General features: G+C 40.6%; 1 protein-coding gene across 1 annotated transcript in view; it reads right to left on the reverse strand.

Moving 5' to 3' along the window:
• diaph2 (diaphanous-related formin 2) overlaps positions 1 to 27,718 on the reverse strand; it is an 824,520-nt gene that overhangs the window by 171,285 nt on the left and 625,517 nt on the right. The gene's annotated exons all lie outside the window — the stretch shown is intronic.

Consider the following 27,718-nt stretch of genomic DNA (forward strand, 5'->3'; position numbering starts at 1 on the left):
GTGATCTGTCAAAAGCACTGGGATCCGTTTTCATTCACTCAGCGGGGATTTATAGATTTAAATGTTTACTGTTAACGCATTTTAACCTTATGTTTTTTTGGGGGGTATGGGGGGGGGGGGGGGGTAAATCACAGATAAATCCATAATTATAATAACACTTTTGTTAAGTGGGGGATTCGAGGAATATCCTAAATTAAAAGAGTAAGTAGAGCAAAAGTAAAAAGGATTTAGGCTTTTATTGTCCACACGATTAGCACAGCATTGATGGGGAACTGTAATTATGATTGGTTGTCTATGGCAGAATGTGGGATTTGCGTGCTCCGTCTCTGTGAAATTAATTGAATTGTCTGCCAAAAGATTTTTGATTTTATTTTCTGTCACTGTCGTGATGCTGTTGCAGTAATAATGCTATTATTCTGCAGCTATCTAGTGCAACGCAAAGCCAATGCATTTTTTTTGCAGGTTATTCATTTATAATAAGCGGGACTGGGATGTACATTTGATTCACTTCTGTGAGAAGCACTTTGGGCAAACTATGAACTGTTCACCTGGAGGAGCAGTGTTGAGTTTTTTTGAAAAAAAACTTATGTTGCTATGTTAGTCGTTCTCAAACCTTTTCATGTCACGGACCCCAAAATGTATATGTATTTGGCCGCGGACCCCCCTCTCAAAATATGTCGTTCCAGCGACCCCCCCAGAAGCAAAGATTTGAGTTACAAATGTTTGCTTTAAAAGCATATATATATACAAAGATTTGCACACATTTTCTCGATTTTTCAAAAATAGCAGATCTACAAGCTCGTAACGCGGCACTCGGTGCCGCGCTATGAGCTTGTATATCTGCTATTTTTGAATAGCCAAAGTGTAAAATAATGCTTTTTAGCTCAAATCAATAAATGACACAGATGCCTTCCAGGTCTTAATAGGTTAAAAAAAATACATATAGGCTATATTCAAAGTTTTTGTTATAATATCAATAAGGTGCATCTTCTTATTTGCATAAGATAGCAATAATACTCTCACTTGTAAACAAAATAAAGATCTTTAGCATAACTCTCACATTACAAAAATAATACCCAAAACGAAATATATTAGCTGCATTACATTACTCTGGTTGCTAGAACTATAATGAACCATTTTACACAACACACCATTCACCTCTCATTCATTCCAGATGAGCTTTTTAGCCCAACTACAGGTCACAGTAGGTATAACAGGTAAGCATTTCTAATGACATCTAATGTGCATTCCACACATACATTTGCTTCACAGATACTCTTCTCTGTTTATACCTTCATTTAACATGTTCACTATTATTTATACACTTTATCTCATCATTTCTCACCTGTAAACATACAGACAAAGGCACATTATAGCAGCACTTCCACTCGTTGCCAACTCTGGTCCTAATCTGAACACAGGACCCCTGCTGTGACTGTCCAACATGTGCCTTGAACAGTGAGTGTTTAGCTGCCCAAAGATGGCCTGTCCCAAATGCAATACCCAGAATGATAGACTGTTTCACAGCTTTAGTAAATGCATCTTATGTGCCACGCTTCAACCACAGTTCACAGAATAATGTAAACAACATCCTAATGAAATGAAATGAAATACAATAATGTATCAAATGGAATAATAAATAATATATGGGGGTATACCTGTTTTAGCAAATAATATAATCATGTATCTCACAATAGCCAAAGTATAAAATAACGGCTAAAGTGGTTAAAATCTAAAAATGACAGACGCTTTCCCAGATTCACTGGATTAATCGCTCAGAAGCCTATATAGCGTTCAAGTTTCCACTCCCCATGTTGTTTCTATCAACACCAAATTTCCTTATTTACGTCTGCCCTCAATCCGACTTGTTTTGCGGCGTCACGCAATTTGAAGCAAAATCCGAGAGAACAGTTTGAGTGCTTTGAGTCAGAGAGCTGCGACTACAGGGTATAATATCACTTTCATTGCAGCAAGTGGAGCCGCTTTGATTCCTTTTGTGTGAGAGGATGAGTGTTTATCCTTTAGTCCATTAAGACCTGGAACACATATGTGTCACTTTTTTGATTTGAGCTAAAAAAGCATTATTTTACACTTTGGCTATTCAAAAATAGCAGATCTACAAGCTCATAGCGCGGCACCGAGTGCCGCGCTATGAGCTTGTAGATCTGCTATTTTTGAAAAATGTAGAAAATTTGTGCAAATCTTGAAATATATATATATTTTTAAGCGAACATTTGTACCTCAAATCTTTGCTTCTGGGGGTCCCTGGAACAAAATATTTTGAGATGGGGGTCCGCGGCCAAATACATATAATTTTGGGGGTCCTTGACATGAAAATGTTTGAGAACCACTGATATAGAAACATACGTTTTTTCAAAAAGAAAAAGACATAGAAGACATTTTGTAGAATCGGAACCTCAGGCCTTAATGGCTTAGTCTTTACTCTTTTACCTCAGCAACAGGATACGGCTGTGCTGTGTGCTGTCTGTGTAGCCGTTCCCACTTCATCTCCTATTCACTTTCAGGTATGTGCCACCAACAACAACAGCCAGGCAGGCAAATGAAAAAAGAATGAACCATGCTTTTTGTTTGTAGCAAAAGTACCAGGCATCAAAGGGACTGTCATTCTACATTTTGAGAGCTATGGATTCGACAACCGTGTATCTCCATATTTTTTTTTTGTTATTATCTTTTTCCCCCAGAAATGAATGCCCTATTTTATACTTTTGCACGACAGTGTCGCACAAACGTAGTCAATCTAAATTGAAAAAAGCCGATCTTCAAGCTCACAATGTGTCACGATGTGAAGGAACTACAGGTTCTTCTTTTACCCGCATTTAACATTTTGGAAATACAGGGTTTCCACACTGGTTTCCATGCTTTGTGCCTGCTTTTTCGAGCTTGAAGATCTGCTAATTTTGTTACTTCTGTGTGACGCTGTAGTATGATCAAGTAGGACGTTAACCCATTAACTGGAACTGTGTCATTTTTTGATTTGAGCTAAAAAAAAAGCATTATTTTACACTTTGGGCTATTCAAAAATAGCAGATATACAAGCTCATAGCACGGCACCGAGTGCCGCGCTATGAGCTTGTAGATCTGCTATTTTTGAAAAATCGTGAAAATGTGCGCAAATCTTTGAATATATATATATATATTTTTTTTTTAAGCGAACATTTTTAACTCAAATCTTTGCTTCTGGGGGTCCCTGGAACAAAATATTTTGATGGGGGTCCACGGCCAAATAAGTATAATTTTGGGGGTCCTTGACATGAAAAAGATTGAGCATAATAGAAACATACGTTTTTCAGAATACTGTTGAGATTTAGGACACATGTAGAATCGGCTTCAGGTCTTAATGGGTTAATTTACGAAAAAACACATAAGGTTTCTGCCCGACGACAGCAACGATATGATGGCGTGTAACAGATATGTCATGCGTTGCTCGTCTGGTATCATTCCCACTGATGATCAATAGACAATCTCTGTGTATAAGCATTACATGCATGTTGGTCACGGTAGGGCTGACATCTACCTCAAGGTCACCTCGCTCTTTAACAGAGTGTCTTGTACATTATGCAGAGTTGAAGCAGGAGTTAATAAGCACGGGGGCACAAGATGAATGGTACGGAGCTGTAACAGGTCTTCACTTTTTAGGCTCTCTGGAAGTCATTTGACATGATGTGATGTGATGTGATTGAAGGGCCGATGTTACTGCAGTCGCACTCCTCTAAACCAAACCCACTTCATTCATTCATCTATAGGGCATATATATACTGTATGTAAAAGGAACACGCACAACTTAATGGACCTGCACTATACACACATACACTCACTCACTCACTCAGTCACTCAGTCACTCAGTCACTCCCACACTCCCACACTCCCACACTCCCACACTCCCTCACACACTCACACACTCACACACTCACTCCCACACTCACACACTCACACACTCACACACTCCCACACACACACACACACACACACACACACACACACACACACACACACACACACACACACACACACACACACACACACACACACACACACACACACACACACACACACACACACACACACACAATAACTACATACATACAGTGCTACTCCTTTGACCTAAGTCTTCATGTTCAAGCAGACACCATGCATATACGCTCTTTAATTACACCACTTGAAATGCATAGTTTTGTTGTCGGGCAGAGAGAGAGAGAGACCTTGTATCTCCTTTTCATCTGTTCGATAAATCAATTCCTATATTATGCTTTTGTTGTATGACAAAAGTTGTCAGCGCAAAAGTAGCAAAAATAGCCGATCTACTGTAGCAGCTTGTTACGCTATTTCTTTAACATTTTGGGGGAAAAAAAGAAACTTTTGTCTATGATGTCATGGTCAAAATAGGGACACCAGGTTGAAAGTGGTTAAGTCTGTATATGGGGTTTTATAAATATGTAACCAATGAAAAGCATTAACCCATTAAGACCTGAGGCCGATTCTAAAAATGTTTTCTAAATCCAATGTTTTTCACGATTTTTCTAAAATAGCAGATCTACGAGCTCATAGCGCGGCACTCGGTGCCGCGCTATGAGCTTGTAGATCTGCTATTTTTGAATAGCCCAAATAAATCTAAAATGACACAGACACGTCCCCGGTCTTAATGGGTTAACAAGAGCTTTGATTAATAATAACACAACGTTCAAGGTATCTATCCACCCATCAGAAATGATACAGTATATATTATGTTCTGTGCATGGGAAGGCTTGAATGACATCTACAACCTAATTAGCCTTAGATTAACTGTGTGTGTACTCCTCATGCTCAATTACCTTTTTAAAAAACGTATTGTAGTGCTAGTACTCCGCTTGTAGCAACTACTCATTTTCTTTAGCGTTAGATGACACTTATCACAAGCTGACTGACTGATCTCTCGGTGTGTGAATAAGCACTTAAACCTTATATGACAGGTTCGTTTCGCATGCCGCCCCCATATAGCCTTCACTTCAAATGCCTGCTCTGCGCTTCCCTGTGAGATGTATGTTCGCGCAATAGCAGTATATAGAAGTCTATACTGAACATCCAATACTACAGTGTAGTATCTGCAATCCCAACAAACTGACGTTTGCATTAAACAGAACATAATAGATGTGGCATTTTTATGCCTCCGTTGGTGGACAGCCAGTGGCTGAAGGCATTATGTTTTTCGGGTCGTACTTCTGTCTGTCTGTCCATCCATCCCAACCTTGTGAACGCGATATCTCAGGAACACATTTGCCACAAACATCCACTTGGCCCACGTTCATTAAATTCCTTCAAAGTGTCCATGCACTACCGACTATGAGTCACTCTGGACAGACGTGGATGTAAACAGCAACCAGTGGTGGAAAAAGTACTGAAATGTTTTACTTAAGTAAAAGTATAAATAGTGCAATGTAGAAATACTCTGTTACAAGTAAAAGTCCAGAATTCAAAAGTATTGGTATCAAAATATACTTAAAGCACAAAAGTACTCATTATTCAGAATGTCCCATTTCACAAGTTTTCATATGCATAAAACTCTTTTGGAAATAGCAGATCTACAAGCTCACAATGCGTCGCATCACGACGCATTGTGAACTTGTAGATCGGCTATTTTCAAATGGCCGAAATATATATAGGGTTGAAGTGGTTAATGTATGTTTTGTAATAATAATCCAAATCTACAAAGTAACTAAAGTGTTAAAATAATTGTAGTGGAGTAAAAGTACAATATTTGCCTCTGAAATGTAGTGGAGTAGAAGTAAAAGTACAGAAAATTGGAAATACTCCATTAAAGTAAAAGCACCTCAGAATTGTACTGAAGTACAGTACTTAGGTAAATGTACTTACTGTAGTTACTTTCCACCACTGACAGCAACTAGGGGTGTTGTTAAAAACACGATTCATGTAATAATTACGATTCTTATTATCAGCGCTTCAAAATCAATTCACAATTTCCAAAAATCTGTACCCAACTATGACATCATGCCTCACACTAAAAAAAATAACACACGCATGCTCATGGGTTTCTCGGGTCCAGAACAAAGAGATGAATGCATTCACGACCTTCTTCTCTGGTTTTTATGTTGCATCTGTCTTTGTTTGCACAAGGGTGCAGATTATTTAAAACCTGATCCTTTATGCTATGCTGGCGACGACAACGTTTCGAAAAAATAAATCTCAATTCCCCTTGTAACCTTTGGCGGAATGGCAAGAGCGCTCCATGAAAGATTGGTATTACTTGTCCATGAATCAAAGGGAAAATGGGCCCCCCTTCATACAAATGACTGAATATAACTCTGACATCTTCACATTACCGCCGATGATTTGGTATTGTGTGTTGCACATAGGGCTCTTTTTATGACAACCGAGGATTTGTACGTTTGTACGTGAAGGAAATGGGACATGGCTTAACCCCTTAAGACCGGGAAAGAATCTGTGTTTTTTTTTTGCGGGGGGCTATTCAAAAATAGCAGATCTACAAGCTCGTAGCGCGGCACTCGGTGCCGCGCTACGAGCTTGTAGATCTGCTATTTTTGGAAAATCGTAAAAATTTGAGCAAATCTTTGAATATATATATATTTTTCAAAGCAAACATTTGTAACTCAAACCTTTGCTTCTGGGGGGATTCTACAAATGTCTTCTAAATCCAAAAGAGTTTTTTTTGTTTTAATTATGTTGCAATAATCAGTGGTTCTCAAACTTTTTTCATGTCAAGGACCCCCAAAATGATATGAATTTTGGCCGCGGACCCCCATCTCAAAACCTGTTGCTCCCCCAGAAGCAAAGTTTGAGTTGAAAATGTTTGTTTTATAAAATATATATTCAAAATTTGCACAAATCTTCCACGATTTCTCCAAAAATAGCAGATCCATCCATAACTTGTAGATCTGCTATTTTTGAATAGCCTTAAGAAATCTTAAAATGACACACAGATGCGTTCCCGGTCTTAATGGCTTAATGAAATAGTTTTAGTCTGTCCCTCGCTTGTAGAAATGAATGTCCCTCAAGGGCCAGTGTTACAGGCAATTGTAGCTATTATGTTGTAAATCTGGAAGATTCTGATCGCAGCTGGGCTTTTTTCATGCCGTCTTTGCTTTATCTTTTTCAAAGTGGGGCCTGCGGTCCCCCAGGGGGCCATCAGGGGGGAATCAAGCGGGGCCCATTGGAAAGTAGGGAAAAATGAAATAAATGTATATTTAAAAAAAACAGCAACAATTTATTTAACCCTTTCAGACCGAGAACGCATCGCATCGGTGTCGAACGATTTCTTTGTCTATTAAAAAAATAGCAGATATACAAGCTTGTAGATCTGCTATTTTTGAAAAAAATTACAAATCTTTGAATATATATATTTTTTAAGCGAACTTTTTTAACTAAAATCTTTGCTTCTGGGGATTCTACAAATGTCTTCTAAATCCTAACATTTTTCTTTTTTTAAACGTATGTTGCTATAATATCAGTGGTTCTCAAACTTTTCCATGTCAAGGACTCCCAAAATGATATGTATTTGACCGCGGGCCCCCCATCTCAAAATATGTTGTTCCAGGGACCCCCCAGAAGCAAAGATATGAATACAAAATGTTCTTTAAAAAAATTATATATATTCAAAGATTTGCATATTCAAAGATTTAATGTTTGCACTCGGTGCCGCACTATGAGCTTGTATATCTGCTATTTTTGAATAGCCAAAAGTATAAGATAACGGTTAAAGTGACACAGGTGCGTTACCGGTCTGAATGGGTTAAAACAATTATGATGGCTTTGTAAGCTTAACTGTCGCTATAGCTTACTGGGGGGACTACAGCCAGAGGCTACAGCTATTCAGGTAGGGGTCCTTGGCATGAAAACGTTTGGGAACCCCTGGGCCTATAGATGACTTTAACTTTAACTTCCTTTTCATCATGCTCTGTTCTCTCAGCCCCGCGTTCACTTGTTTTTTTTTTTTCTTCTCACAAAAGGCACTTACATCAAAGTAATTTCTAGTGTTTGCCAATGGTGTAGCCGAGTAAAGCATACAGAAGATAACTTAACCCATTCAGACCAGAGGCCGCCGATTCTTAGCTAATGTCTTCCAAATCCCAGAAGTTTTTCTTAAAAAACGTATGTTTGTATATCAGTGGTTCTCAAACGTTTTCCATGTCAAGGACCCCCAAAATTATATGTATTTGGCCGCGGACCCCCACCTCAAAATATTTTGTTCCAGGGACCCCCCAGAAGAAAAGATTTGAGTTAAAAATGTTCGCTTTAAAAGAATATAAATATATTAATTTGCACATATTTTCTCGATTTTTTCAAAAATAGCAGATCTACAAGCTCATAGCGCGGCACTCGGTGCCGCGCTACGAGCTTCTATATCTGCTATTTTTGAATAGCCAAAGTGTAAAATAATGCTTTTTTCTAGCTTTTTTTCTCAAATCAAAAAGTGACACAGATGCGTTCCAGGTCTTAATAGGTTAAAGGAGAAAAAGAAAATGACATGATTTCCCTTGTGTACCACGTTACCTGGAAACAAATTGCGTACTTATATCCGGCTTAGTGAGTGTGGAAGCAAGAGATATTTTTTTCCCCCCTTGCGCCGTTAAAAGGCACCGGCAGGTCTTGCTGACAGGAGTCATTAGGATAATTTGACGTGTTTCAGAAATCTTTTTTTTTTTCTTCCTGAGAGGAGCGAGGGATATATACTGTAGTCCTCCTCCTCCTCCTCCTCTCACTCTTTCTTCTCGCTGCTTGCTCCCTGTTGTTCTTCTGATCCATCAAAAAAAAATGTGTATTCAGTAGATAGCGGATTTGCCTTGCTTCGTCCACTTGGAAAAAAAGTTAAGTTTTATTTTCTAGTGTTAACCCATTAAGACCGGGAACTGTGTCATTTTTTAATTTGAGCTAAAAAGCATTATTTTACACTTTGGGCTATTCAAAAATAGCAGATATACAAGCTCATAGCGCGGCACCGAGTGCCGCGCTACGAGCTTGTAGATCTGCTATTTTTGAAAAATCGTGAAAATGTGTGCAAATCTTTGAATATATATATTTTTAAAGCGAACATTTTTATTGGAACAACATATTTTGATGGGGGTCCGCGGTCAAATACATATAATTTTGGGGGTCCTTGACATGAAAAAGATTGAGCACCACTGATATAGAAACATACGTTTTTCAGAAAACTGTTGAGATTTAGGAGACATGTAGAATCGGCTTCAGGTCTCAATGGGTTAATTCTCCTAATGATATCCCAAAAGAATCCTGGGCTTCATTCTGCACTGCCCCCCCCCTATAGAGACTATTAGAGGGATGGAGGCTGCCAGTTAGTATTTATGTATGTATTTCTAAAAAAGCACCAACCTGACCCATTACAGTCCCTTACTTTTTTTTAAAGAGACTTCAAAAGACAGATTTACATATTTTCTTCAGAGGCGGTTTGTTGTTAATGTCGCCACTCACATTGAGCCGCACTAAATCTCAGTCTGTCTTCCTCTCATTGGCTAATGGGCTCGTAAAGGAATGATAAACTTCCTCTTAAACCCATTTCCCGCTCTCCTAATTGTTCACCTGACATTTTCTCTCCCATTATAATTACCCAACAAAGCAAAGTTGATGTGTTTTGCTGGCGAAAAGAGAGAGAAAAATAGGGTGCAGTACCACAGCCTGCTGTAATTAACCCTTTAAGACCTGGAACGCATCTGTGTCACTTCTTGATTTGAGCGAAAAAGCATTATTTTACACTTTGGCTATTCAAAAATAGCAGATATACAAGCTCATAGCGCGGCACCGAGTGCCGCGCTATGAGCTTGTAGATCTGCTATTTTTGAGAAATTCGTGAAAATTTGCGCAAATCTTTCAATATATTTTTTTTCAAGCGAACATTTGGAACTGAAATCTTTGCTTCTGGGGGTCCCTGGAAGAAAATATTTTGAGATGGGGGTCCGCGGCCTAATATGTCATTTTGGGGGTCCTTGACATGCAAAAACTGATATTATAGCAACATATGTTAAAAAAAAAAAAAAAAACTGTTAGGATTTAGAAGACGCAGAAGCAAAGATTTGCACAAATGTTAACTATTTTTCAAAAAATAGCCAAAGAAATCTAAAGTGACACAGATGCGTTACAGGTCTTAAAGGGTTAAGACTGTCAGTGTGTTGCAGTGGGAAAGAGAGAACCCGCTGGTAAACAAAAGCATGTCATCCACTTGGCTTCAGGCCAACCCTTATCGATGGGCTCCAGTGTGTTAACCCTGTAACTTTGCACCTCCGTTTCCCCACAGTATCAACCAACCACGGTTAGTGTTACCAGTCACCCAGTTTCCTACAGACGTTTACTGGCCCGTAACTCCAAGAGTGTGCAAATGGGACCAAATGGTACCCTCACAGACTAAATGGACCCTTATGGTGCGTTCACACGGGCAGATTAAAAGATACATGCTACCATTTATTTTCAATGGAAACCAGCGACATGATGATATAAAGATACATCCGACGTTTGTAGCCGTAGCTCTAGCGACAGAGATACAAAGATACACATTCAAGTTGAGCTGGGTTCAACTTTCAGATACAAAGCTACAACTGTAGCTCTCGCTGTCCGCACGTTTGATGACGTCAGCGACCGCGTTGAGCAACGCGGATACAAAGCGACACAGCGACAAAGATGCGGTGTGTTTTAGTATCTTTGTATCTTTTAAATCTGCCCGTGTGAACGCACCATTACGGATCCATTTGTTTTGTACGCTCTCAGAGAGTTAAATGAACACTGAGGATTGCACGTTGTAGATTGGAGTCCCAGTGGCCAAATGCATATTCACAAACTTCCTTGAAATTAACACATTGGCTGCCAGCTTTTTAAATGTTTTCCTACAGTAGGCTGCCAGACTTTTTCAATGAGAAAAAAAAGCACTTAGGAGCCGAGATACAGAATTTTTAAGTTTTAAGGTACAAGGAAGTGGATGGGAGTCTAAATCTTCGGTAAATCATATCTCATTGGTCTTTGTTTTGTTTTTTTTTAATTAAAAAATAAAATAAAATAAAAACTTTTATTTTGATTTTTTTTTTTTTTTTAAAGAACGCAGATCTGCGTCAATGGCAGCCAATGTGTTAAAAAAGGTTCGAGTATCGTCGTCCTACAGTGTCAAACCACAGTCTCACGCCCGCCCACCGGCGTCCCTAAACACGGCGCTGTGAACACCTTTCTGGGCCATGCATGCTGCTTCTTATGTAGATCTAATCTATCCATTCCAGGCATCCGTCTATACCTATACCCACTCCCCCCCCTTTTCACCATCATCAGATCACAATGACAGGAGCGTGTGGGGGCCCATCTCTGAGGCCCCATCAGCGGAGATGTGTGATAACCCCCCCCCCCCCAACACCCCCCACCGGAGCCGGCGCTGCTGTGAGCCTTGATGAGAACGGATGCTCAACCTCCCAGTCAACCACAGCTCTCCAGCTCCAGAGTTCCACCACTAATAGTGCTGACCTCACCCCCTCTTTAACTATTGTGGCACCACGGCCGCTATAGATTGATGCTCGGGGTTCTGCAGTTTGTGTGCATTCACTTCACTAGTAGTAGCTGCGCACACACACGTGCTCCCATGGCGCGCGTGTGTCTACGACAACGCGATGCGCGCTGAGTGTGTGTGTGTGTGCGTCGCTGCCGGTTTTTAATCCATAAAGACCGGGAACTTATCTGTGTGTCATGTTTTTTTTTAGATTTCTTTGGGCTATTCAAAAATAGCAGATATTCAAGCTCATAGCGCGGCACCGAGTGCCGCGCTATGAGCTTGTAGATCTGCTATTTTTTGGAAAAATCGTGAAAATCCGTGACGAATTCTTGGATCATACGTTTTTTAAAGCGAAGATTTGTAAAATATTTCAGTTCCAGGAACCCCCAAGAAGCAAAGATTTGAGTTACAAATGTCCGCCAAAAAAAAAGTAATATTTGCACAACTTTTCAAGATTTTTCAAAAATAGCAGATGTGCAAGCTTGTATATTTGCTATTTTTGAATAGCCCAAAGAAATCTTAAAACGACACACATATACTTTCCCGGTCTTAATGGGTTAACGCGCCCGTGCACGCGGAGGAGGAGGAGGGGTGTGATTGTGTCTGCGTGCGTTTGCAAGTGCTTCACCCCCCCCCCCCCAGGTCTCACCTTCCACAGGGCTGATTGTCAAGAAAATAAGAAGAAGAGCTGGTGTACAAGTGGTGGAATTGCTGTAAAACAAGACCGAGTTGACCCCCCGGGTCACCCAGACCGCCTCCATCTTGATAGCCTCCGTATTACCTCCTCACACTCCACCTGCTGAAGCTGCTGAAGCACAGCCTCTGCATGGTGGGGGTGGGTGTGGGAGTGGGAGTGGGGGGGGGCTTCCACCGTTGGAGGAGGGTTATTCAATTCACCCACGACTGACCTTATTTGTGCAATATTTGAAGCGACTAATCACACAATTATAGAACGTGGGATGCAATATTCTATGTGGAGTATATTCATAGCCCTGATTATCAGCCTGAAGCTGCGTGGAGCTTCAGTCTGAAATAGGCTCTATGCACAGCAGCCATAGCCTGGTAAACCCTCCCTCCAGAAATCTCATTTTCATTTGATTTCAGGAAGGAGTCTGGCCTGAAGGCTTGTCTGGGCGTTTCTAGCCCGTCTAGCACCAAATGAACGGTGCTAAATGAATCAGCGTCGTCGCTCATCGTTCTGTGATTGACAGCCACAGTTGGCCAATCAGGTGGCGAATTCGAGTGAGCCCGAATGAAGCCGAGTGCAGCCTGTGTGCCGCCGACGAAAGACGAACGGCAGCCATTGGTGTTGTGCGAGTGCCTTCACTTCTTACCTTCGGTTTTAAAAAACTTATTTTTTGAGGCACGGAATTTACTATCAAGATATCGTTTGGATAGAATTTTGTTGTTTAACTTCATATATGTGGTCAATTAATCATGACAGAGCCTATTTAAAAATATAAATTTAGAGAACCGGCAGGGGCGGGGAGTGACACGCATGGATCCGAATAAGGCAACCTATTTTGGGCATGGCCGTCTCAAAAGTCCTGTTGCGTCACATAGCCTGGAGGTGGTAAAAATGAACTGCTGATTGGCTGAAGGGGAAAAACGATCATTGGCTGAAGGGGCTGTCAGTCAACGGTATTACTCCCGCCCAACTCCAGCCCACAGCCAATATTGCAGAATGGGCGATCAGGCCAGACTCACTCCAGAAATCAAATGGAAATGAGATTTCTGGAGTGAGGGTTTACCAGGCTACAGCAGCCATAATATTGGGAATGAATTTGGGAATGGACTTCCTTCACAGGTGTTACCAATGATACCAATTAAGGCTCTGTTCCATTTAGTGTGGCATAGTGATTGTCTTATTTTCAAGGACCCCCATAACTCTGAGAGTGTACAAATGGAACCAAATGGAACTCTGTTACAAGTAAAAGTCCGGAATTCAAAATTTACTTGGGTAAAAGTACAAAGGTATTGGTATCAAAATGTACTTAAAGTACCCAAAGTAAAAGTACTAAAATGTTTGAAAATAGCCTAGGTTTAAAATAGGGCTAAAGTGGTTAATGTATGTTTTATAATGTAATAATTTATATCAGCAAAGTAACTAGTAACTAGTTTTCAAATAATCGTAGTGGAGTAAAAGTACAATATTTGCCTCGGCGACGTAGTGGAGTAGAAGTAAAAGTATAGACAATTGTAAACACTCCAGTGAAGCAAAAGTACCTAAAAATTGTACTTAAGTACAGTACTTGAGTACATGTACTTACAGTAGTTACTTTACATCACTGCTGTATGACCTGTATATGTAGCATATCAGTACAATTATTTGCACAGCAAGGAGTTCCCTGGGGGCCACAGCCACCTATTAAAGGTTCAGGGAGCTGTACAATAACAGCAGAGATTCAGGAATGTGGATTGACATAGGGTGTTATTTGTGTCCATTATCGGATTCTACTCTGGGGTGGGTAATTTGGTAACTATTTAGTGTCGTAAATATCCATTACGGTGATGGCTTTACGTAAACATGCGTTTCACTTTTGTATATTTATTTATATCTATGTGACATAGATCTATGTTGTTTGAAATCCCCCCTCCCTATGGATGGTATCATCCAGGAGGTGAGATCTGCCTGCTACTGGGACTTATAAACAGCTATGAGGGTTTAGGCGAAAATAGCAGACGATCGGCTATTTTAAGCAAAGAGATTTGGTGTAGAGGGAGAAAAGGAGGGTATCATTGCATTGGGCCAAAGTTTAGACCCCTGGGAACCCCGGTCAACTAAGTATATAGCGTGTAGCTTGTAGATCTGCTATTTATTTTTTATTTTTTTAAACGCAAATCTTTGAATATATATATATAATTTTAAAGTGATTTTTCTTTTCTTTTTTTGATTTTTATAAAAGATCTCACATTTCTTTATCACTCACATAGTGACTACTTTCACTGTAACTCAACCGGATACGGAAATGACGTCAATCCAAGATTTCCGTTTCCGCCCCGCTTCCAAGTTTAACTCTTTCATTGAAACGGCTCTTTCTCGACTTGCCTTTTTTTTTCCCCGTCGCTTTTTTTGCGCCAGACGCTCTGTTTTGAAACTGCTGCGCGGGGAGAAGGGAATGTTGCCGATGGAATATTGTGGATTTTTTTTGTGACCTGTTAACCCATTTAGACCTGGAACGCATCAGTGTCATTTTAGATTTCTTTGGCTATTCAAAAATATCAGATCTACAAGCTCGTAGCGCGGCACCGAGTGCCGCGCTATGAGCTTGTATATCAGCTATTTTTTTGAAAATTTGTGGCAATCTTTGAATATATATACCGTATATATATATATGTTTTTTTTTTAATTAAAACAAATCTTAACATTTTGTAGAACCTCAGGTTAGAAAAAATAGCTGGCAGTGGGCAAACACAGCCAGAGATAAATATGCCAGTGAATGAGTTAATGGACTAAGTAAACTTGCCCTTCTGTTCTCCGTGCTGTAAGAAGCAGCCTCTAACACTGTGTGGTACAATAATTCATCACCATAGATCATAGGCTCAGAAAGCAATATGCATTTAACCCATTAAGACCTGGAACTGTGTCATTTTTAAATTTGAGCTAAAAAGCATTATTTTACACTTTAAGCTATTCAAAAATAGCAGATATACAAGCTCATAGCGCGGCACCGAGTGCCGCGCTATGAGCTTGTAGATCTGCTATTTTTGAAAAATCGTGAAAATGTTTGCAAATCTTTGAATATATATATTTTTAAAGCGAACATTTTTAACTCAAATCTTTGCTTCTGTGGGGTCCCTGGAACAAGATATTTTGATGGGGATCCGCGGCCAAATACATATAATTTTGGGGATCCTTGACATGAAAAAGATTGAGCACCACTGATATAGAAACATACGTTTTTCAGAATACTGAAATTTAGGAGACATGTAGAATCGGCTTCAGGTCTCAATGGGTTAAACAGAAACACGTGTTTCATTACAGGTACAGATATACCGCACTGTACACTTGCTGGAAATTTCAAGTAAAGGATTTATCACATGATTTCTCAAGTGCGGTGTGTTTGCACCAAGGTGGCAAAGCCAGTGGAATTGAAATGAATGCGTTGCTTGTTTTCAAATATTATCATGACATGATGCACATATCTGAATATCACCTGGAGGCTTTGACTTGATTGTGCGAGCTACTGTATTGTGTGAGCTATTGAGAATAGTTGAAACTTCCTGCAAATGGTACTGCAAATGTTGTACTATTGAGATGTTTTTCTATTCTTTCCTCTTTTTTTTTTTTTACAGTTCTAGGTATAATAACATATACAGGATATAATATCTTTAATCTTTAACCCATTAAGACCTGAAGCGATTCTTAAAAATGTTTTCTAAAAGTTCAAGATTTTTCAAAAATAGCAGATCTACAAGCTCATAGCGCGGCACTCGGTGCCGCGCTATGAGCTTGTAGATCTGCTATTTTTCAATAGCCAAATAAATCTTAAAGTGACACTGATGCGTTCCAGGTCTTAATGGGTTAATTAAAGTTTGCAAAAGAGAGACATTATGTGAATGGTAAAAAAACATATACTGTATAATAGTCCACATTAATGCCGTTGGCCCTATTTTGAGCATGTCATTATAGGCCGAAATCCGCCAAAAATAGCCGTTCTACATGCTCACGCTGATGTGAGGCGACGTGACGCATCGTGAGCTTGTCCGATCGGCTATTTTCGCCGTACGACACCATCGTACGCCGAGGTACTGTATAAAATAGAGGGATTAAAGTGGTTGTGTTATTCCTATAGTGTTCCAAGGGCCTTCTGTTTTGACTCTGCATTCCTCTTTATCTCGAGACTGTGTTTGCGTGTGTGTGTGTGTGTGTTTGTGTGTGTCAATAAGACTAAAGCCCTTAACAGCAGTCTTACATGGCACTACATCCACGCCCCTGTCCCATCTGATCCCCTCAGACACCCAGCCTGCTCTTTGAAGTCCCTACTTGAAAGACCTGATCTGAATACCGTGGAGTCCAGAGCAACTCTCTGTAAACAGTGATTACAGACTGATTAATGAGCCATACCGCACACACACGCGCGCACGCACACACACACACACACACGCACGCACGCACGCACATGCACACGCACACACACACGCGCTCACGCACGTGCTATTCGCGCTGCATTTCTAGGCCACACTCACAAACACAAAAATGCCTTATAGGAAAGTTAGCGTGTCACGACACACACACGTTAGCAGTTAGCACTGTGTACACGAGGAAGAACAGTCTCATCTGAAAATGGATTCAAATAACGTCAAGTAGTTACGTGTTCCTTATCGTCTTGCACATATTAACCAGTAGCGTTAGTGAGTTCTCTCTAATGCCCTGCCAGGCGCTGGGCTCTGCGAGGGCTCCAACAGTATAGTGAAAATAAACAAAACCACTTCGCTACTCACCGAAGCAAAGGCTGTTTTGTGTTGTTGAAAGTCTATTCTCGGAGGTGGGAAGCCTATTAGCACCTCACCTACTCTGTAACATACACTTTTTGGGGCAGAAAACAAAATAGGCCTATGTCCGCGAGACGGAAACTATTTTTATTTACTCCACAGTGCCCTCTACAGATCTGGCCAATGGTAAGTTATAAATCCTCCAGATCTGTAGAGGGCGCAACGTTGTTATACCTTTCGAGCTGGGAACGCCTCTCTGTGTCATATTAGTTGTTGCTACAGATGTGCCACTTCAAAACTTCACATGTCCTGCCATCGCCAGGACAGTAAATTTTCAGGGGATTCCCAGGGCAATAAGAGGGACAAAGAAGGGCATTTAAAATGCTGAATTATTTTGATGATCACTGCTTTTATGATGCTAATTAATTTGAGCAACTGGTCAAATCACCTTTCGCCTCATAATGAGTCTGACACCTTATTCAACACACATTCTTTTGTTCTCATGTATATGGATGTCTGTTGAAGGGAAAAACGGGGGTGTGTAGTGACAACTTCTTTTCAGGGGCAAAACAGTGCCTTTTAAGGGCAGAAAAGGGAGGAAAAACATGCATTTTCAGGCCACTTTCAGGGAAAGAACAGTAACGTGTGAAGTTTTGAAGTGGCACATCTGTATATGCTATTATGTCCAAAACCGTTACTTTTCAGGATTCAAATTCGAAAGCATCAAAAGTAGCAGATCTACAAGCACAAAATGCGCCGCGTTTCGAGCTTGCAGATCTGATTATTTTGATGCTTATGTGTGACGCTGTAGTATGAATGAACAAGTAGTTTAGGTGAAAAAAGAAAGAAAATAATGAATAAAATAAATGCTGGTTTGTTCATTACCACAGTGATGTGTCGGGTCATGATCGATTCGTTCAAAATAACTAGTTCTTTGCCGTGAACGTGAACAAGCTCGTTCACTTTCTGAAACTGTTACGTTCACGCTATCGTTCATGCCCCCCCCCCCCCCCCCCATCCCCTCCCACCGTACACAGGACGGGAGGTCGGGCTGTACGCGCAACGTAAAAAGTGTTTTACACTAGAAAATAGCGCTACTGAACGAGAACGTGAACGAATCATTTGAACGAATCATTTGAACGAATCATTTGAACGAATCATTTGAACGAATCATTTGAACGAATCATTTGAACGAATCATTTGAACGAATCATTTGAACGAATCATTTGAACGAATCATTCGAACGAATCATTGCCGTGAACATGAACGTAATCGTTTTTTTCCCACCACTAAGCACAACGGTGCATTGTACTGCAATGTAACCTTTATAATAATTCTGCAGAGCCGCTTCCCTCCCTCCCTCCCTTTCTTTCTCCCTCCCTCCCTCCCTCCCTCCCTCCACACAGCATGCCCATACCGTACATTGTACTGTACATCATGAGTGTCTCCTTTACTCTAGACAACTACGACATCTATATAGTGCAAAGCCAACACCGGGAACAATCACATCATTTAGGTCACATACAGTGAGGAGTTTTCGCTAGTAAAACCCCCAGGAGAGAAGCGATGCGGCACCGAGCCCAAAATTTAAAGACTAAAAATCCATAACTGCAAGTGTGGGCTGGAGCCAGGGAGACAAAAGCACAGCCAGACGGCCGCCAAACTGTAGTCTGTAGCGTATCTCGCACTCGGGGGGGGGGGGGGGGGGGACGGGGGGGGGGGGGACGGTCCTATTTACAATGGGAGTCATGCCTGTACGACTTTATTGCTTTTGGCAGCCGTCAGAACTGAAGCCCTGAGCGCCCAGATTCTCAGGAGGAATTACAAAATGGAGTCAATTACAATATATTTTGATGCATGGGAAAGTTTAGACACTGACCCGGGGGTGATGACAATTCCCCCCGGGGAGGGGGGGGGGGGGAGGGGGGGAGTGCTGTGTCGACCATGGTGGATATCAGTCGTCAGCGGCCGGTCGCAGTGGTGGAAAGTAGTAACTAAGTACATTTACTTAAGTACTGTACTTAAGTACAATTTTGAGGTATTTGTACTTTACTTGAGTATTTCCAATACTTTTACTTCTACTCCACTACATCTCAGAGGCAATCATTGTACTTTTACTCCACTACAATTACTTGAAAACTTTAGTTACCAGTTACTTTTCAGATATAAATTATGATATTACGAAACGTACATTAACCACTTTAGCCCTATTTTATACCTAGGCTATTTGAAAATAGCAGATCTGCAAGCTTGTAGATCGGCTATTTTCAAACATTTTTGTACTTTTTACTTTTGGTACTTTAAGTACATTTTGATGCCAATACTTCTGTACTTTTACTCAAGTAAATTTAGAATTCTGGACTTTTACTTGTAACAGAGCGTTTTTATATTGCAGTATTGGTACTTTTACTTAAGTAAAGAATTTGAGTACTTTTTCCACCACTGGGCGCACTGGCCGATACGCATGTATACGCTGCATGGGCCGGTGTGCCCCGCCGGAATAGAGAGAGAGAGAGAGAGAGAGAGAGAGGGGAGAGCTGCGGAGACAGAACGAATGACTTCCACTCCCTGGACAATATGCCAAAACCGACTAACTGCTCATCAAGCACCACCAGCCCGAAGCAGATGGTCACTTCCCTTTGCCAAGACACGCTTCCTCCTTTTGATGCTATTGTCATGAGTTGTTCCCAGTGTCACGTCCAAACAACAAAAGGTATGAGTGGAGGGAACAACACGGCGAGGTACAGCACACTGTCTGGAAGACGCCGCCAGGTGACAAGTGACTGCGTCCTGCCGAGCCAAGCGGCGCGTGTTCAAGTCTAGGCTCGCGGCGCGCGCGTGCAATTGCGCGTTCGTCTGGCCTGTCAGCTTTAGTGCGGGAAAGTAAACTAAGTACATTTACTCAAGGACTGTACGTAACCCATTAAGACCTGGAACGGTGTAATTTTTAGATTTGAGCTAAAAAGCATTATTTTACACTTTGGGCTATTCAAAAATAGCAGATCTACAAGCTCGTAGCGCGACACCGAGTGCCGCGCTACGAGCTTGTAGATCTGCTATTTTTTGAAAAATCATGAAAATGTGTGCAAATCTTTGAATATGTATTGTTTTAAAGCGAACATTTTTAACTCAAATATTTGCTTCTGGGGGTCCCTGGAAAACAATGTGTTGATGGGGGTCCGTCGCCAAATACGTATCATTTTGGGGGTCCTTGACATGAAAAAGATTGAGCGCCACTGATATAGAAACAAACGTTTTTCAGAAAAAGTTTGAGGTCTTTTTACTTTTACTTTACTGGAGTACTTCTAATTTGCAATAATTTTACTTACTACTCCACTACATCTCAGAGGCAAATATTCTCTTTTTACTCCACTACAATTATCTGAAAACTTTAGTTACTAGGTACTTTTTAGATGTTGATTATTAATACAAAACATACATTATCCACTTCAGCCCTATATACATTTCGGGCATTTGAAAATAGCTGATCTACGAGTTTGTAGATCGGCTATTTTCAAAAGATTTTTTATACATTTGAAAATGTGTGAAACGGGACATTCTGCATAATGAGTACTGACTACTTTTGGTACTTTAAGTACAATTTGATACCAACAATGTTGTACTTTTACTCAAGTAAATTTTGAATTCCGGTACTTTTACTTAAGTACAAAATGAGAGTACTTCTTCCATCACTCAGCTTGCACACTTGCGCGTTGCCAATGTTGACGGTGGGCAGACTGTTGAATGAGTGGAGTGTCGAGTGCAACAGATGGCTAGGCGGGGGGGGGGTATTTTGAAGTAAACATTCACCTCTGTCTTCAATGACATCCTTCGCAACTAACTGGCCCCAAGACACATGAAGGGAAGCTACGATACTATGTCCCCCTGGCAACTGCTCAAAAACACAGTGATCCCTCTCTAATGCCACCACTTTGACACTTTAAATCAGTGGTTTTCAACCTTTTTTGCGTCAAGGACCCCCAAATTGACACACATTAGCCCAGGGACCCCCATTTGAAAATATATGACAGGGACCCCCAATAAGAGACGATTTTCACAGCTCTAGCAGTGATTCTCAACCATTTTAATTTCAAGGACCCCCAGTTTAACATGCATTAGGGCTACAGACCCCCATTTAATGGCATTTCTATCCCTGGGACCCCAATTTATATTATAAAATCAATGTTAATTTAACTCTGAGAGTGTACAAATGGCACCAAATGGACCCGTCAGGGTCCATTTGGTGCCATTTGTACACTCTCAGAGTTACAGACCCATAAGGGTCCATTTCGTCCCTATCCATCATTTAGCTGGGGACCCCCTGGAACTCCCTCAAGGACCACTGGTGGTCCCCGGACCACTGGTTGAAAACCACTGCTTTAAATGAAAACATTTGAAAACCACAAAAAAAGGCAAAGTTACAAGTTTTTGTTTTAGTTACAGGTACATTTCTTTTTTTTTCTTTTTTCAAATATTTGTATAGCTCTATAGGGCTGTAAGCTTGTAGATTGGCTATTTTTTCAGCAAAAACATATTTAATGTAGAGCGAAAACAGCAAAGACACTATAGAGCCCTGAGGGACTGCGCTGAACAACGTATGGGGTTTATAGGGTTAAATATTTTGTACTTTTACTTTTGGTACTTTAAGTACATCTTGATGCTAATGCTTTTGTACTTATCAGTTTTATTGTCACATCACAGGTTTACAAGGTAAAAAAGTGGGTGAAATTCGTTTTTTTTTTTTTACATCATTCCCATCGCAACGTTAATTTCCATAGAAAGAAGAGGGGGGGAGGGAGAAGAAGAAGGGGGGTAAGTGGGAAGGAGATCAGACAAGAGAACAGCAGAAAGGCCAAACAAGTTATCTACATATTTACAAGAGTACCTGAGATAGGAAACAAGCTAAGGTGCCTGAGCATAGCAGCAATGTATGTATACTGTGCATGATATACTTATTGACGTTAAGGTGCTTAGAGAAAAAAAATAACTTTAGCCAAAAATAGCAGATCTACACTACTGTAGATCGGCTATTTTTGGCAGAGGGGTATAGGTGTAGAGGGGAAAAAAGAGCAGACCAAGTCAACAAAAAAAAGTATAATTTACTTGAGCACCTGCCCCTCAAAATGTCTGTGCACACCACTGCCTAAATCTACATGGTTGTAGCAACTAGGGTGTGACAGGGCATGGGGTTTGTGAGGAAAAGTGAAAGTACAACAACAGGCCTTCTAGATATTACTGGTTCTAATTCAGTCAGTGGATCATGGTAGACCGGGAGGTATATAAAGCCGCAATTCTGGGAAGACAGAATGAGCCAACACAGTCTGTCACTTTGGGGGGATGTTTGTTTCCATTTATAGATTGCTGCTTTCCAAAAGTGTAAGGAAAAAAAAAAGAGAGAAAAAAAAAAACATTCGGTGGATTTCCTGTGCTCCTGTGGAAAAAAAGGCTACAGCCATCAATTAATGTCTGCATACCGAATCTACCGATGGCGTTGTTTATGAAACAAATTGACAAGTTAGACTTTCACTGACTGTTTTTGGCAATGCAATTTTTTAAAGTTCATTGGTGTTGGTCACTTTGGGCGTTGCCTTGTTTCTTTTTTGATTTATTTGGGCATTTGTGCTCACTTGGATTCTTTTCAAATGACATAACGTTTTTTCTACCCGTTGATATGATGTTTAACCCATTAAGACCTGATGCGATTCTTAAAAATGTTTTCTAAATACTAACAGTTTTTTGAAAAAAATCTAAACAATTTTTCCCCAAGATTTTTCAAAAATAGCAGATCTACAAGCTCATAGCGCGGCACTCGGTGCCGCGCTATGAGCTTGTATATCTGTAATTTTTGAATAGCCAAAGACATCTTAAGTGACACAGATGCGTTCCAGGTCTTAATGTACATTTTCGATTTCTACCCGTTTATATGACGTTTTTGCATAGTAGTGTATATGTGTTTGTCATGAAATGTTTTCGATGAATTGAGTACAAAGGACCCCAATGGAAACAAGCCATATAGTGCTGTCTTGGGTTTAAAATCCTCTTAACAGACCTTGTATTGAACTGTACTTCCCTGTGCTTGTCTTTGCAAACTGTAATGTCTTTGTAAAGTATTCAAAACATGACTGGAACATCACACATGGCTGTATTTAAGTGTGACTAGCTAAAATGTTAGACCCTGGTGAAGACCTTTTAGGTCGATACGCGTTGGTCATATTGTTGCCTTGCTCAAAAATAAATCTTTGTATTTTTTCATAAAAGACGGAGTGCCTTGGATTTCTGCCTTGGATGACTAGGAAGTCTGCAGTCCACACCCACTGGGGAGTTAAGCAGAACATCTTTGAAAAAAAACCTTTTTGGTCATGTTTTTGGCAATGCATTATCATTGTGAACACTCCACTAGTCATGAGATGTGTCACACATCCACACGTGACCTAGATCGCCTGCAGTCGGGAGGTTCTGGGAAGGACATGAGTATGTGTGTTGCACAGAGGAGGTTCTGGGGAGGACATGAGTGTGTGTTGCACACAGTGGCGGAAAAAGTACTCAAATTCTTTACTTAAGTAACAGTACCAATACTGCAATATAAAAATACTCCGTTGCAAGTAAAAGTCCAGAATTCAAAATTTACTTGAGTAAAAGTACAAAAGCATTAGCATCAAGATGTACTTAAAGTACCAAAAGTAAAAGTACAAAATATTTGAAAATAGCAGATCTACAAGCTCACAACGCGTCGCGATGCGACGCGTTGTGAGCTTGTAGATCGGCTATTTTCAAATAGCCTAGGTATAAAATAGGGCTAATTATGTATGTTTCATTATATCATAATTTATATCTTCAAAGTAACTAGTAACTAAAGTTTTCAAATAATTGTAGTGGAGTAAAAGTACAATATTTGCCTCTGAGATGTAGTGGAGTAGAAGTAAAAGTATTGGAAATTGAAAATACTCAAGTAAAGTACAAATACCTCAAAATTATACTGAAGTACAGTACTTAAGTACATGTACTTAGTTACTTTCCACCACTGGTTGCACAGAGGGAGAGAGTCACAGCAGCCCATTCACAACTTCAAATACCTACACTATGACAGTGGTTATCAACATGCGAGTCAGGACCCCCCCAGGGTGGTCCCCACATGAATTCCACTATAAAAACTGGTCAAACATTAATTGGCCAAATTGTCAAATAATATAAGACAGGGGCAAAAAAAATTATAGCCGATCTACAAGCTCACATCGCCTCGCAACTCACACTATTTATCTGTGGAACTGAGTCAAACTAAATTGAATGCCTCAACTCCTATTCCAAGTGCTTGTCAGGGTCAGGGGGTCCCCAGTTCAAATTATGATTATTTTGAGGGGTCATGGCCTGAAAAGGTTGAGAACCCCTGACATAGAGCATTTTTAACCTCATCATCCCTATTCTGAGCATGTCATAAATAGGCCAACATTTGCCGAAAATAGCCGTTCTACAAGCCTCACAATGCGTCGCATTGTGAGGCTTCTAGATCGGCTATTTTCCTGCGAAGAGGAAAAAAAAAGGAGGTGCCTGGTACAGTATAGAGCCCTGGGGGACACCGGTCAACAGGTTTATCCGGTTTAAGTGGTTAAATAACTCTGTACTTGGAAAATAATTGTACTCGCATCAGATATATCTATATTATGCAACCAGAGGCATGGAGTCCTACTGATTTTGTTCCGTTTCGATTGAAGAGCTTAATGGGGAAAAATACTTTTTTGAACACTGCTGCTGCTGCGGTTCAATGGAACCGAGTTCCCTCTGAACTGAAATCAATTTATTCTGAATTACAATCTTAAAACTACCCTTAAAAAGATGGCCGCTAAATAGGATGCAACCGCTGTCATTGTAGGAAAAAACCCTGTCGGTCTGCCTGTATATTGTCTATCCTGTTTTAAAGCTGTGACTTTCCTCTTTGTAGCCCGGATTTGAACCCAGTTTTCTGGCAAGTGCTGACAGTTGAGCCTGCCTGCCTTGCTCGGTGTCTAGGTGAGACGTGACCTTTGACATGATCTAAATGTCTCAATAGAAGAGCAGGGAGACTAAATACAACCACCCCGATTGTATAAGTTATATTGTCTTAACATACTCTACTATACAGGCTCAACACAATTACATTTTATTCATAAAAAAAGTCACATAGTGCGGCTTTAACTGTATTGTCTTGTCCGTCTACAGCAGGGGTCTTCAACAGGGGGTCCGGGACCCCTAGGGGGTCCTCAGAGTTACTACAGGGGGTCCGCCAAATCTTTGTGTGATATGATTTTTTTTTTTACTTAACTACTTGAACCCTAGGATCCCTTTTCTGAGGAGAACTTTAGCCAAAAAATAGCAGATCTACAAGCTCACAACGCCTCGCGCTGCGAGACGTTGTGAGCTTGTAGATCGGCTATTTTTGGCAAAGAGGTGTTTGGTGTAGAGGGAAAAAAGAGCAGACCAATTAAACAAAAAAAGTCGAATCTGAAAAAAAAAAAAGTACAATATAGAGGGGGTCCCTGCTTCATCTCTGTCTCAGCTAGGGGGTCCTTGGCCTGAAAACGTTGAAGACCCCTGGTCTACAGTATGTTGATAGATGCTAGAAGATCGCAATGGAAATAATCTTCTTGACCTTTTTTTATGTTTACATGCTTGACGATTTCTGTAACCGATTACTGTATGCAATCGATGCCTTGTTGTCGTTTTCAAACGGTCAAATTCATTCATCATTCATTTATTCAAAGTTGTGCCTTATTTTATCACCGAGGACATTAATCTGCAACCCCCAACAGCCCACCCACTTTGCTGCCTGATATGTCCAGTCTATAGAAACAAAGGGCAGCAATTTTGAAAACCACGACACCCACTCTCATGATGTTTTTGATAGCATTACAGCCTAGCAGTAACGCCTAAAGAAAGTATGTAAAATAATGGTATGTAATGTATTAAGCCAAAATGACAGCACTGATCAGTGGCGTGCACAGACATTTTGAGGGGCAGGTGCTCAAGTAAAAAAAAAAGGGCATCTTGCGTGTTTGCCAAAAAATTGCCAAAAATAGCCGATCTACAAGCCCACAACGCCTCGCAGCGCGAGGCGTTGTGGGCTTGTAGATCGGCTATTTTTGGCTAAAGTTCTCCTCAGAAAAGGGATGCTAGGTTTCGAGTGGTTATGGTAAAAAGAAAAATCATATCACAAAAAGATTTGGCGGACCCCCTGTAGTAACTCTGAGGACCCCCTGTTGAAGACCCCTGCTGTAAACTGAAAAAAAAAAAACTTTTTTCAAAAGGGCACTTCTGGTCAAGAGGGCAAAGGGCAGGTGCTCTAGCACCACCTAGAGTCTATCTGTGCACGTCCCTGGCACTGATCTATCTACAATGATTTAGACTGATACAGCACAATTCAGGAAATACTTTCTCGAAAAAGGAAAGGAAACAAGCATGGAATAGTAATCATTTTGAGGCAGTAAGTGAGGTCAGTGTACTACTAATGCATAATCCAATCTGTACATGCACTTATATAATCCTGTGTTCACCTTGATGCTGTTAGGTCACTGCTAACTTTGTTTCTTGTGAATAGATACGTGCAAATAGATAAAAGTCAAACATCATCTACAGCCACAGCTTAACCCATTGAGACCTGAAGCCGATTCTACATGTCTCCTAAATCTCAACAGTATTCTGAAAAACGTATGTTTCTATATCAGTGGTGCTCAACCTTTTTCATGTCAAGGACCCCCAAAATGACATGTATTTGGCCGCGGACCCCCATCAAAATATCTTGTTCCAGGGACCCCCCAGAAGCAAAGATTTGAGTTAAAAATGTTCGCTTTAAAAATATATGTATTCAAAGATTTGCGCACATTTTCACGATTTTTCAAAAATAGCAGATCTACAAGCTCGTAGCGCGGCACTCGGTGCCGCGCTATGAGCTTGTATATCTGCTATTTTTGAATAGCCCAAAGTGTAAAATAATGCTTTTTAGCTCGACACAGTTCCAGGTATTAATGGGTTAAGAGTATAGACTCTCCGATGCTTTCAAGGTCAGATGTCTAGTACAGTAAGTGAGGTGCCTCGTTGGTAAGACCCCGGCCGTCTCTCTATTTTCATTTCTCTTTAACTTGCTCCTTTTTTCCACTGTGTGTGTGTGTGTGTGCCTGCCTGGCTTGGTTTCACTGTCTCTCTCTATCTTAGTCACTCTCTCTCCCCGTGCCTTATTGTCCTTGTGCATTCAGTCACTGTCTCCATTTGTAGCTCAACAGCTCCCTCTGTGAGAAAGAAGCACGTCAGACAGAAGCAGTGTTGCCATGTCTGACGTGACTTGATTTAGGCTTGTTTTTCTGTCAAGTCGCTTGTAAATATTGGTACTGTAGTTGCGGGTTGTGGGGTTTTTTTTTGGGCTTGATTTTGAAGTGTAGTTACTTATTTGGGGTTTGCTTCCTCCTAAATGTTGTTTAAACCAGTGGTTTATAGCGTTGTGATGTCAAGGACCCCCCCAAATTAATATGTATTTCTCCACAGACTCCCATCTGAAAATAGTTTGTACCAGTGACTGTTAAAATGTTGCGAAAAATATTCAAAATGTTTCGCTTTTTTTTCAGGATTTGTTTGAAAATAGCAGATCGGCTATTTTCAAATAGCCGATTAATATACGGTTAAAGTGCTCATGTGGCCTATAATAGTCGCTTCTTTTGGGCTTGTTTTCATAGACCTGGTTGCTTATATATCTCACACAATCTGGCAACACTGGAGGAGAAGCTGTCAGGCAGAAGCAGCTCTCTTCAT

This window comes from Gymnoscopelus microlampas (genome assembly GCF_963454915.1).
Source record: "Gymnoscopelus microlampas genome assembly, chromosome: 18".
Lineage (NCBI taxonomy): Eukaryota > Metazoa > Chordata > Actinopteri > Myctophiformes > Myctophidae > Gymnoscopelus > Gymnoscopelus microlampas.